The sequence below is a fragment of the Tenrec ecaudatus genome, assembly GCF_050624435.1.
Source record: "Tenrec ecaudatus isolate mTenEca1 chromosome 17 unlocalized genomic scaffold, mTenEca1.hap1 SUPER_17_unloc_1, whole genome shotgun sequence".
Taxonomy (NCBI): domain Eukaryota; kingdom Metazoa; phylum Chordata; class Mammalia; order Afrosoricida; family Tenrecidae; genus Tenrec; species Tenrec ecaudatus.
Window position 1 is genome coordinate 588,661 of NW_027457662.1, and position 9,811 is coordinate 598,471.

Genomic DNA, 9,811 nt, shown 5'->3' on the forward strand with positions numbered 1-9,811 from the left:
TACCAAGTCCCCGCTACGTAACCTAGATATTCCAAGGGCACGCTAGTTAACCTATATCGTCCAAGTGCCCGCTAGGCAACCTAGATAGTCCAAGTGCCCGCTAAGGAACCTACATAGTCCAAGTGAACGCTAGTTAACCTAGATAGTACAAGTGCCCGCTAGTTAACCTAGATTGTCCAAGTGTACTCTATTTAACCTACATAGTCCAAGTGCCCTTTGGAAACCTAGATAGTCCAAGTGCCCGCTAGGGAACCTACATAGTCCAAGTTCCCGCTAGGTAACCTAGATAGTCAAGGGCCCGTTACCTATCCTAGATCGTCCAAGTGCCCGCTAAGCAACCTACATAGTCTGAGTGCCCGTGCGTTAACCTAGAATTCCAAGTGCCCGCTACGTTACCTGCATATTCCAAGTGCCCGTTAGGTAACCTACATAGTCCAAGTGCCCGCTAGGTAACCTAGATAGTCCAAGTACCCGTTAGCTAACCTAGATAGTCCAAGTGCCCTCCAGGTAACCTACATAATCAAAGTGCCCGCTAGGTAACCTAGATAGTCCATGTTCCTGTTAGTTAACCTAGATAGTCCCAGTGCCCACTAGGTAACCTACATAGTCCATGTTCCTGTTAGTTAACCTAGATAGTCCCAGTGCCCGCTAGGTAACCTACATAGTCCAGGGGCCCGCTCGTTAACCTAGTTCGTCCAAGTGTCCGCTAGGTAACCAAGATAGTCAAAGTGACCGCTACGTAACCTACATAGTCCAAGTTCCCACTAGGTCACCTAGATAGTCCAAGTGCCCGTTACCTAACCTAGATAGTCCAAGTGCCCGCTAGGTAACCTACATAGTCCTAGTGCCCGCTAGTTAACCAACATTGTCGAAGTGCCCGATACGGACTTACATAGTCCAAGTGGCTGTTAGGTAACCTACATAGTCCAAATGCCCGCTAGTAACCTACATAGTCCAAGTGCCTGATAGGGAACTCACATAATCCAAGTGCCCGCTAGGGAACCTACATAGTCCAAGTTCCCGCTAGGTAACCTAGATAGTCAAATTGCCTGCTAGGTAACCTAAATAGTCCAAGTGCCAGTTAGGGAACCTACATAGTCCGAGTGCCCGTTCGTTAACCTAGAAGTCCAAGTGCCCACTACGTTACCTGCATAGTCCAAGTGCCCGTTATGTAACCTACATAGTCCAAGTGCCTGCTAGGCAACCTAGATAGTCCAAGTACCCGTTACCGAACCTAGATAGTCCAAGTGCCCGCTAGGTAACCTACATAGTCATAGTGCCCGCTAGGTAACATAGATAGTCCAAGTTCCTGTTAGTTAACCTAGATAGTCCCAGTGCCCGCTAGGTAACCTACATAGTCCAAGGGCCCGCTCGTTAGCCTAGTTCGTCCAAGTGTCCGCTAGGTAACCAAGATAGTCAAAGTGTCCGCTACGTAACCTACATAGTCCAAGTTCCCACTAGGTCACCTAGATAGTCCAAGTGCCCATTACCTAACCTAGATAGTCCAAGTGCCCGCTAATTAACCTAGATAGTCAAAGTGCCCGTTCGTTAACCTAGACTGTCAAAGTGCCCGCTAGGGAAACCACATAGTCCAGTGCCCGCTAGGGAACTTACATAGTCCAAATGCCCGCTAGTTAACCTAGATAGTCCAAGTGCCCTTTCGTTAAACCTAGACAGTCCAAGTGCCCGCTAGGGAACCCACATAGTCCACGTGCCCGCTAGTGAACTTACATAGTCCAAGTGCCCTTTAGTAACATATATAGTCCAAGTACCCGCTAGGTAACATAGATAGTCCAAGTGCCCACTAGGGGACGTACATACTCCAAGTGTCCGCTAGGTAACCTAGATAGTCCAAGTGCCCGCTAGGTAACCTACATAGTGCAAGTATCCGCTTGTTAACCTACATAGTCCAAGTGCCCGCTTGGTTAACCTAGATAGTCCAAGTACCCGCTAGTTAACCTAGATTGTCCAATTGTCCGCTAGTTAACCTACATAGTCCAAGTGCCCTTTAGGGAACCTAGATAGTCCAAGTGCCCACTAGGGAACCTACATAGTCCAATTGCCCGCTCTGGAACATACATAGTCCAAGTGCCTGTTAGTTAACCTAGATAATCCAAGTGCCCGCTAGTTAACCTACATAGTCCAAGTTCCCGATAGGTAACCTACATAGTCCAAATGCCCGCTAGGTAACCTATATAGTCCAAATGCCCGCCAGAGAACCTACATAGTCCAAGTTCCTGCTAGGTAACCTAGATAGTCCAAGTGCACGCTAGTTAACCTAGATAGTCCAAGTGCCCACTAGTTAACCAGGATCGTCCAAGTGCCCTCTAGTTAACTTACATAGTCCAAGGGCCTGCTAGTTAACCTACATAGACCAAGTGCCCGCTAGTTAACCTACATAGTCCAAGTGCCCGCTAGGTAACCTAGACAGTCCAAGTGACCACTAGGTTACCTACATAGTCCAAGTGCCCGCTAGGGAACCTACATAGTCCAAGTCCACGCTAGGTAACCTAGATAGTCCAAGTGCACGCTAGTTAACGTACATAATCCAAGTGCCTGCTAGGTAAACTACATAGTCCATGTGCCCACTAGGTAACCTAGACAGTGAAATTGCCCGCTAGTTAACCTAGACAGTCCAAGTACCCGCTAGGGAACCTACATAGTCCAAGTGCCCGCTAGGGAACCTACATAGTCCAAGTGCTCGCTAAGCAACCTACATAGTGCAAGTGCCCGTTAGTTAACCTAGATAGTCAAAGTGCCTGCTAGGTAACCTAGATGGTCCAAGTGCCCGCTAGCTAACCTACATAGTCCAAGTGCTAGCTAGGTAACTTAGATAGTCCATGTCGCGCTAGGTAACCTACATTGTCCAAGGGCCCGCTAGGTAACCTATATAGTCCAAATGCCCGCTAGGGTACCCACATAGTCCAAGTGTTCGCTAGGGAACCTGCATCGTCCAAGTGCCCGCTAGTTAACCTAGACAGTCCAAGTTCCTGTTAGCTAACCTATATAGTTCAAGTGCCCGCTAGTTAACCTAGACAGTCCAAGTTCCTGTTAGCTAACCTATATAGTCCAAGTGCCCGCTAGTTAACCTACATAGTCCAAGTGCCCGTTAGGTATCCTAGACAGTCTAAGTGCCCGCTAGGTAACCTCCATAGTCCAAGTGCCCGCTAATTTACCTATATAGTCCAAGTGCCCGCTAGGGAACCTGCATTGTCCAAATGCCCGCTAGTTAACCTAGATAGTCGAAGTGTCTGCTAGTTAACCTACATAGTCCAAGTGCCCGTTCGTTAACCTAGATAGTCCAAGTGCATGCTAGGTAACCTAGACAGTCCAAGTTCCCGCTAGGTTACCTACATAGTCCAAGTGCACGTTCGTTAACCTAGATAGTCCAAGTGCCCGCTGGTAACCTACATATTCCAAGAGCCCGCTAGGTATCCTTGATAGTCCAAGTGCCTTCTAGTTAACCTACATAGTCCAAGTGCCCGCTGGTAACCTACATAGTCCAAGTGCCCGCTAGGTAACCTAAATAATCCAAATGCCCGCTAGGGAAACTACATAGTCCAAGTGCACGCTAGTTAACCTAGATAGTCCAAGTGCCCGCTAGTAAACCTAGATGGTCCAAGGGCCCGCTAGTTAACCTAGATAGTCCAAGTGCCCGCTAGTAAACCTAGATAGTCCAAGGGCCCGCTAGTTAACCTAGATAGTCCAAGTGCCCGCTAGTTAACCTAGATCGTCCAATTGTCCGATAAGTAACCTACATAGTCCAAGTGCCTGCTAGGTAACCTAGAGAGTCCAAGTGCCTGTTAGCTAACCTACATAGTCCAAGTGCCGTTCGTTAACCTAGATAGGCCAAGTGCCCTCTATGTAACCTAGACAGTCCAAGTGCCCGCTAGGTTACCTACATAGTCCAAGTGTCCGTTCGTTAACCTAGATAGTCCAAGTGCCCGTTTGGTAACCTACATAGTCCAAGTGCCCGCTTCGTAACCTGGATAGTCTATGTGCCCGCTAGATAACCAACATAGTCAAAGTGCGCGATAGGTAACCTACATAGTACAAGGGCCCGCTCGTTAACCTAGTTCGTCCAAGTGTCCGCTAATTAACCTACATAGTCCAAGGGCCCTCTAGTTAACCTAGATAGTTCAAGTGCCCGCTAGGGGACGTACATAGTCCAAGTGCCAGCTAGTTAACCAAGATAGTCCAAGTGCCCGCTAGTTAACCTTGATCATCCAAGTGCCCGCTTGTTAACATACATAGTCCAAGTGCCCGATAGGGAACCTACATAGTCCAAGTGCCTGCTGAGGAACCTACATAGTCCAAGTGCCCGTTAGGGAATCTAGATAGTCCAAGTGCCCATAGGGAACCTATATAGTCCAAGTGCCCGCTAGGTAACCTACAAAGTCCAAGTGCGCGCTAGTAATCTATATAGTCCAAATGCCCGCTAGGGCACCTACGTAGTCCTAGAGCCCGCTAGTTAACCTACATAGTCCAAGTGCATGTTCGTTAACTTAGATAGTCCAAGTCGCGCTAGGTAACCTACGTTGTCCAAGGGCCCGCTAGGTAACCTATATAGTCCTAGTGCTCGCTAGTTAACCTATAGTCCAAGTGCCCGCCAGGTAACCTACATATTCCAAGTTCCCGCTAGGTAACCTAGATAGTGCAAATGCCCGTTACCTAACCTAGATAGTCCAAGTGCCCGTTAGGTTACCTACATAGTCCACGTGCCTGTTCGTTAACCTAGATTGTCCAAGTGCCCGCTAGGTAACCTACATAGTCCAAGCGCCAGCTAGGTAACCTGGACAGTCCAAGTGCCCGCTAGGTAACTTAGGTAGTCTAAGTACCCGTTAGCTAACCTAGATAGTCCAAGTGCCCGCTAGGTAACCTCCATAGTCCACGTGCCCGCTAGGTAACATCCATAGTCAAAGTGCCCGTTCGTTAACCTAGATAGTCCAAGTTCCCGTTAGCTAACATACATAGTACAAGTGCCCGTTCGTTAACCTAGATACTTCAAATGCCCGCTAGGTAACCTAGACAGTCCAAGTGCCTGCTAGGTAACCTACATAGTCCAAGTGCCCGTTTGCTAACCTAGATCGTCAAAGGGCCCGCTAGTTAACCTACATAGTCCAAGGGCCCGCTAGTTAACCTAGATAGTCCAAGTGCCCGCTAGTTAACCTAGATAGTCCAAGTGCCCGCTAGGTAACCTACAAAGTCCAAGTGCGCACTTGGTAATCTATATAGTCCAAATGCCCGCTAGGGCACCTACGTAGTACTAGCGCCCGCTAGTTAACCTACATTGTCCAAGTGCCCGATAGGGAACCTACATTGTCCAAGTGCCCGCTAGAAACCTACATAGTCCAAGTGCAAGAAGGGGACCTACATAATCCAAGTGCCCGCTAGGGAACCTACATAGTCCAAATGCCCTTTAGGTAACCTATATAGTCCAAATGCCCGCTAGGGTACCCACATAGTCCAAGTGTTCGCTAGGGAACCTGCATCGTCCAAGTGCCTGCTAGTTAACCTAGATAGTCCAAGTTCCTGTTAGCTAACCTATATAGTGCAAGTGCCCGCTAGTTAACCTAGATAGTCCAAGTTCCTGTTAGCTAACCTACATAGTCCAAGTGCCCGTTAGGTAACCTAGACAGTCCAAGTGCCCACTAGGTACCTCCATAGTCCAAGTGCCCGCTAATTTACTTATATACTCCAAGTGCCTGCTAGGGATCCTGCATTGTCCAAATGCCCGCTAGTTATCCTAGATCGTCCAAGTGTCCGCTAGTAAACCTACATAGTCCAAGTTCCAGTTAGGTAACCTAGATAGGCCACGTGCCCGCAAGGTAACCTACATAGTCCAAGTGCCCGCTAGGTAACCTAGATATTCCAAGTTCCGGTTTACTAACCTAGATAGTCCAAGTGCCCGCTAGGTAACCTACATAGTCCAAGTGCGAGCTAGGTAACTTAGATAGTCCAATTGCCCGTTAGCTAACTTAGATAGTCGAAGTGTCCGCTAGTTAACCTACATAGTCCAAGTGCCCGTTCGTTAACCTAGATAGGCCAAGTGCCCGCTAGGTAACCTAGACAGTCCAAGTGCCCGCTAGGTTACCTACATAGTCCAAGTGCACGTTCGTTAACCTAGATAGTCCAAGTGCCCGCTGGTAACCTACATATTCCAAGAGCCCGCTAGGTATCCTTGATAGTCCAAGTGCCTTCTAGTTAACCTACATAGTCCAAGTGCCCGCTAGGTAACCTACATAGTCCAAGTGACCGCTAGGTAACCTAAATAATCCAAATGCCCGCTAAGTAAACTACATAGTCCAAGGGCCCGCTAGTTAACCTAGATAGTCCAAGTGCCCGCTAGTTAACCTAGATCGTCCAAGTGTCCGATAAGTAACCTACATAGTCCAAGTGCCTGCTAGGTAACCTAGAGAGTCCAAGTGCCTGTTAGCTAACCTACATAGTCCAAGTGCCGTTCGTTACCCTAGATAGGCCAAGTGCCCTCTATGTAACCTAGACAGTCCAAGTGCCCGCTAGGTTACCTACATAGTCCAAGTGTCCGTTCGTTAACCTAGATAGTCCAAGTGCCCGTTTGGTAACCTACATAGTCCATGTGCCCGCTTAGTAACCTGGATAGTCTATGTGCCCGCTAGATAACCAACATAGTCAAAGTGCGCGATAGGTAACCTACATAGTACAAGGGCCCGCTCGTTAACCTAGTTCGTCCAAGTGTCCGCTAATTAACCTACATAGTCCAAGGGCCCTCTAGTTAACCTAGATAGTTCAAGTGCCCGCTAGGGGACGTACATAGTCCAAGTGCCAGCTAGTTAACCAAGATAGTCCAAGTGCCCGCTAGTTTACCTTGATCATCCAAGTGCCCGCTTGTTAACATACATAGTCCAAGTGCCCGATAGGGAACCTACATAGTCCAAGTGCCCGCTGAGGAACCTACATAGTCCAAGTGCCCGATAGAGAACCTACATAGTCCAAGTGCCCGTTAGGGAATCTAGATAGTCCAAGTGCCCATAGGGAACCTATATAGTCCAAGTGCCCGCTAGGGAACCTACATAGTCAAAGTGCCCGCTAGGGAACCTGCATTGTCCAAGTGCCCGCTAGTTAACCTAGATAGTCCAAGTGTCCGCTAGTTAACCTACAAAGTCCAAGTTCCCGCTAGGTAACCTAGATAGTCCAAGTGCCCGTAAAGTAACCTACATAGTCCAAGTGCCCGTTAGGTTACCTACATAGTCCACGTGCCCGTTCGTTAACCTAGATTGTCCAAGTGCCCGCTAGGTAACCTACATAGTCCAAGCGCCAGCTAGGTAACCTGGACAGTCCAAGTGCCCGCTAGGTTACCTGCATAGTCCTAGTGCCCGTTAGGTAACCTAGATAGTCCAAGTGCCCGCTAGGTAACCTACATAGTCCAAATGCCCGCTAGGTAACTAGGTAGTCCAAGTACCCGTTAGCTAACCTAGATAGTCCAAGTGCCCACTAGGTAACCTCCATAGTCCAAGTGCCCGTTCGTTAACCTAGATAGTCCAAGTTCCTGTTAGCTAACATATATAGTACAAGTGCCCGTTCGTTAACCTGGTTAGTTCAAGTGCCCGCTAGGTAACCTAGACAGTCCAAGTGCCTGCTAGGTAACCTACATAGTCCAAGTGCCCGTTTGCTAACCTAGATCATCAAAGGGCCCGCTAGTTAACCTAGATAGTCCAAGGGCCCGCTAGTTAACCTAGATAGTCCAAGTGCCCGCTAGTTAACCTAGATAGTCCAAGTGCCCGCTAGGTAACCTACAAAGTCCAAGTGTGCGCTAGTAATCTATATAGTCCAAATGCCCGCTAGGGCACCTACGTAGTCCTAGCGCCCGCTAGTTAACCTACATTGTCCAAGTGCCCGCTAGAAACCTACATAGTCCAAGTGCGAGAAGGGAACCTACATAATCCAAGTGCCCGCTAGGGAACCTACATAGTCCAAATGCCCTTTAGGTAACCTATATAGTCCAAATGCCCGCTAGGGTACCCACATAGTCCAAGTGTTCGCTAGGGAACCTGCATCGTCCAAGTGCCCGCTAGTTAACCCAGATAGTCCAAGTTCCTGTTAGCTAACCTACATAGTCCAAGTGCCCGTTAGGTAACCTAGATAGGCTACGTGCCCGCAAGGTAACCTACATAGTCCAAGTGCCCGCTACGTAACCTAGATATTCCAAGTTCCGGTTTACTAACCTAGATAGTCCAAGTGCCCGCTAGGTAACCTACATAGTCCAAGTGCGAGCTAGGTAACTTAGATAGTCCAATTGCCCGTTAGCTAACCTAGATAGTCGAAGTGTCCGCTAGTTAACCTACATAGTCCAAGTGCCCGTTCGTTAACCTAGATAGGCCAAGTGCCCCCTAGGTAACCTAGACAGTCCAAGTGCCCGCTAGGTTACCTACATAGTCCAAGTGCACGTTCGTTAACCTAGATAGTCCAAGTTCCCGCTGGTAACCTACATATTCCAAGAGCCCGCTAGGTATCCTTGATAGTCCAAGTGCCTTCTAGTTAACCTACATAGTCCAAGTGCCCGCTAGGTAACCTACATAGTCCAAGTGCCCGCTAGGTAACCTAAATAATCCAAATGCCCGCTAGGGAAACTACATAGTCCAAGGGCCCGCTAGTTAACCTAGATAGTCCAAGTGCCCGCTAGTAAACCTAGATAGTCCAAGCGCCCGCTAGTTAACCTAGATAGTCCAAGTGCCCGCTAGTTAACCTAGATCGTCCAAGTGTCCGATAAGTAACCTACATAGTCCAAGTGCCTGCTAGGTAACCTAGAGAGTCCAAGTGCCTGTTAGCTAACCTACATAGTCCAAGTGCCGTTCGTTAACCTAGATAGGCCAAGTGCCCTCTATGTAACCTAGACAGTCCAAGTGCCCGCTAGGTTACCTACATAGTCCAAGTGTCCGTTCGTTAACCTAGATAGTCCAAGTGCTCGTTTGGTAACCTACATAGTCCAAGTGCCCGCTTCGTAACCTGGATAGTCTATGTGCCCGCTAGATAACCAACATAGTCAAAGTGCGCGATAGGTAACCTACATAGTACAAGGGCCCGCTCGTTAACCTAGTTCGTCCAAGTGTCCGCTAATTAACCTACATAGTCCAAGGGCCCTCTAGTTAACCTAGATAGTTCAAGTGCCCGCTAGGGGTCGTACATAGTCCAAGTGCCAGCTAGTTAACCAAGATAGTCCAAGTGCCCGCTAGTTAACCTTGATCATCCAAGTGCCCGCTTGTTAACATACATAGTCCAAGTGCCCGATAGGGAACCTACATAGTCCAAGTGCCCGCTGAGGAACCTACATAGTCCAAGTGCCCGATAGCGAACCTACATAGTCCAAGTGCCCGTTAGGGAATCTAGATAGTCCAAGTGCCCATAGGGAACCTATATAGTCCAAGTGCCCGCTAGGGAACCTACATAGTCAAAGTGCCCGCTAGGGAACCTGCATTGTCCAAGTGCCCGCTAGTTAACCTAGATTGTCCAAGTGTCCGCTAGTTAACCTACATAGTCCAAGTTCCCGTTAGGTAACCTAGATATTCCAAGTTCCTGTTAACTAACCTAGATAGTCCAAGGGCCCGTTAGGTAACCTAAATAGTCCAAGTGCCCATTCGTTAACCTAGATAGTTCAAGTGCCCGCTAGGTAACCTACATAGTCCAAGGGCCCGCTAGGTAACCTATATAGTCCAAGTGCCCGCTAGTTAACCTAGATTGTCCAAGTGTCCGCTAGTTAACCTACATAGTCCAAGTTCCCGTTAGGTAACCTAGATATTCCAAGTTCCTGTTAACTAACCTAGATAGTCCAAGT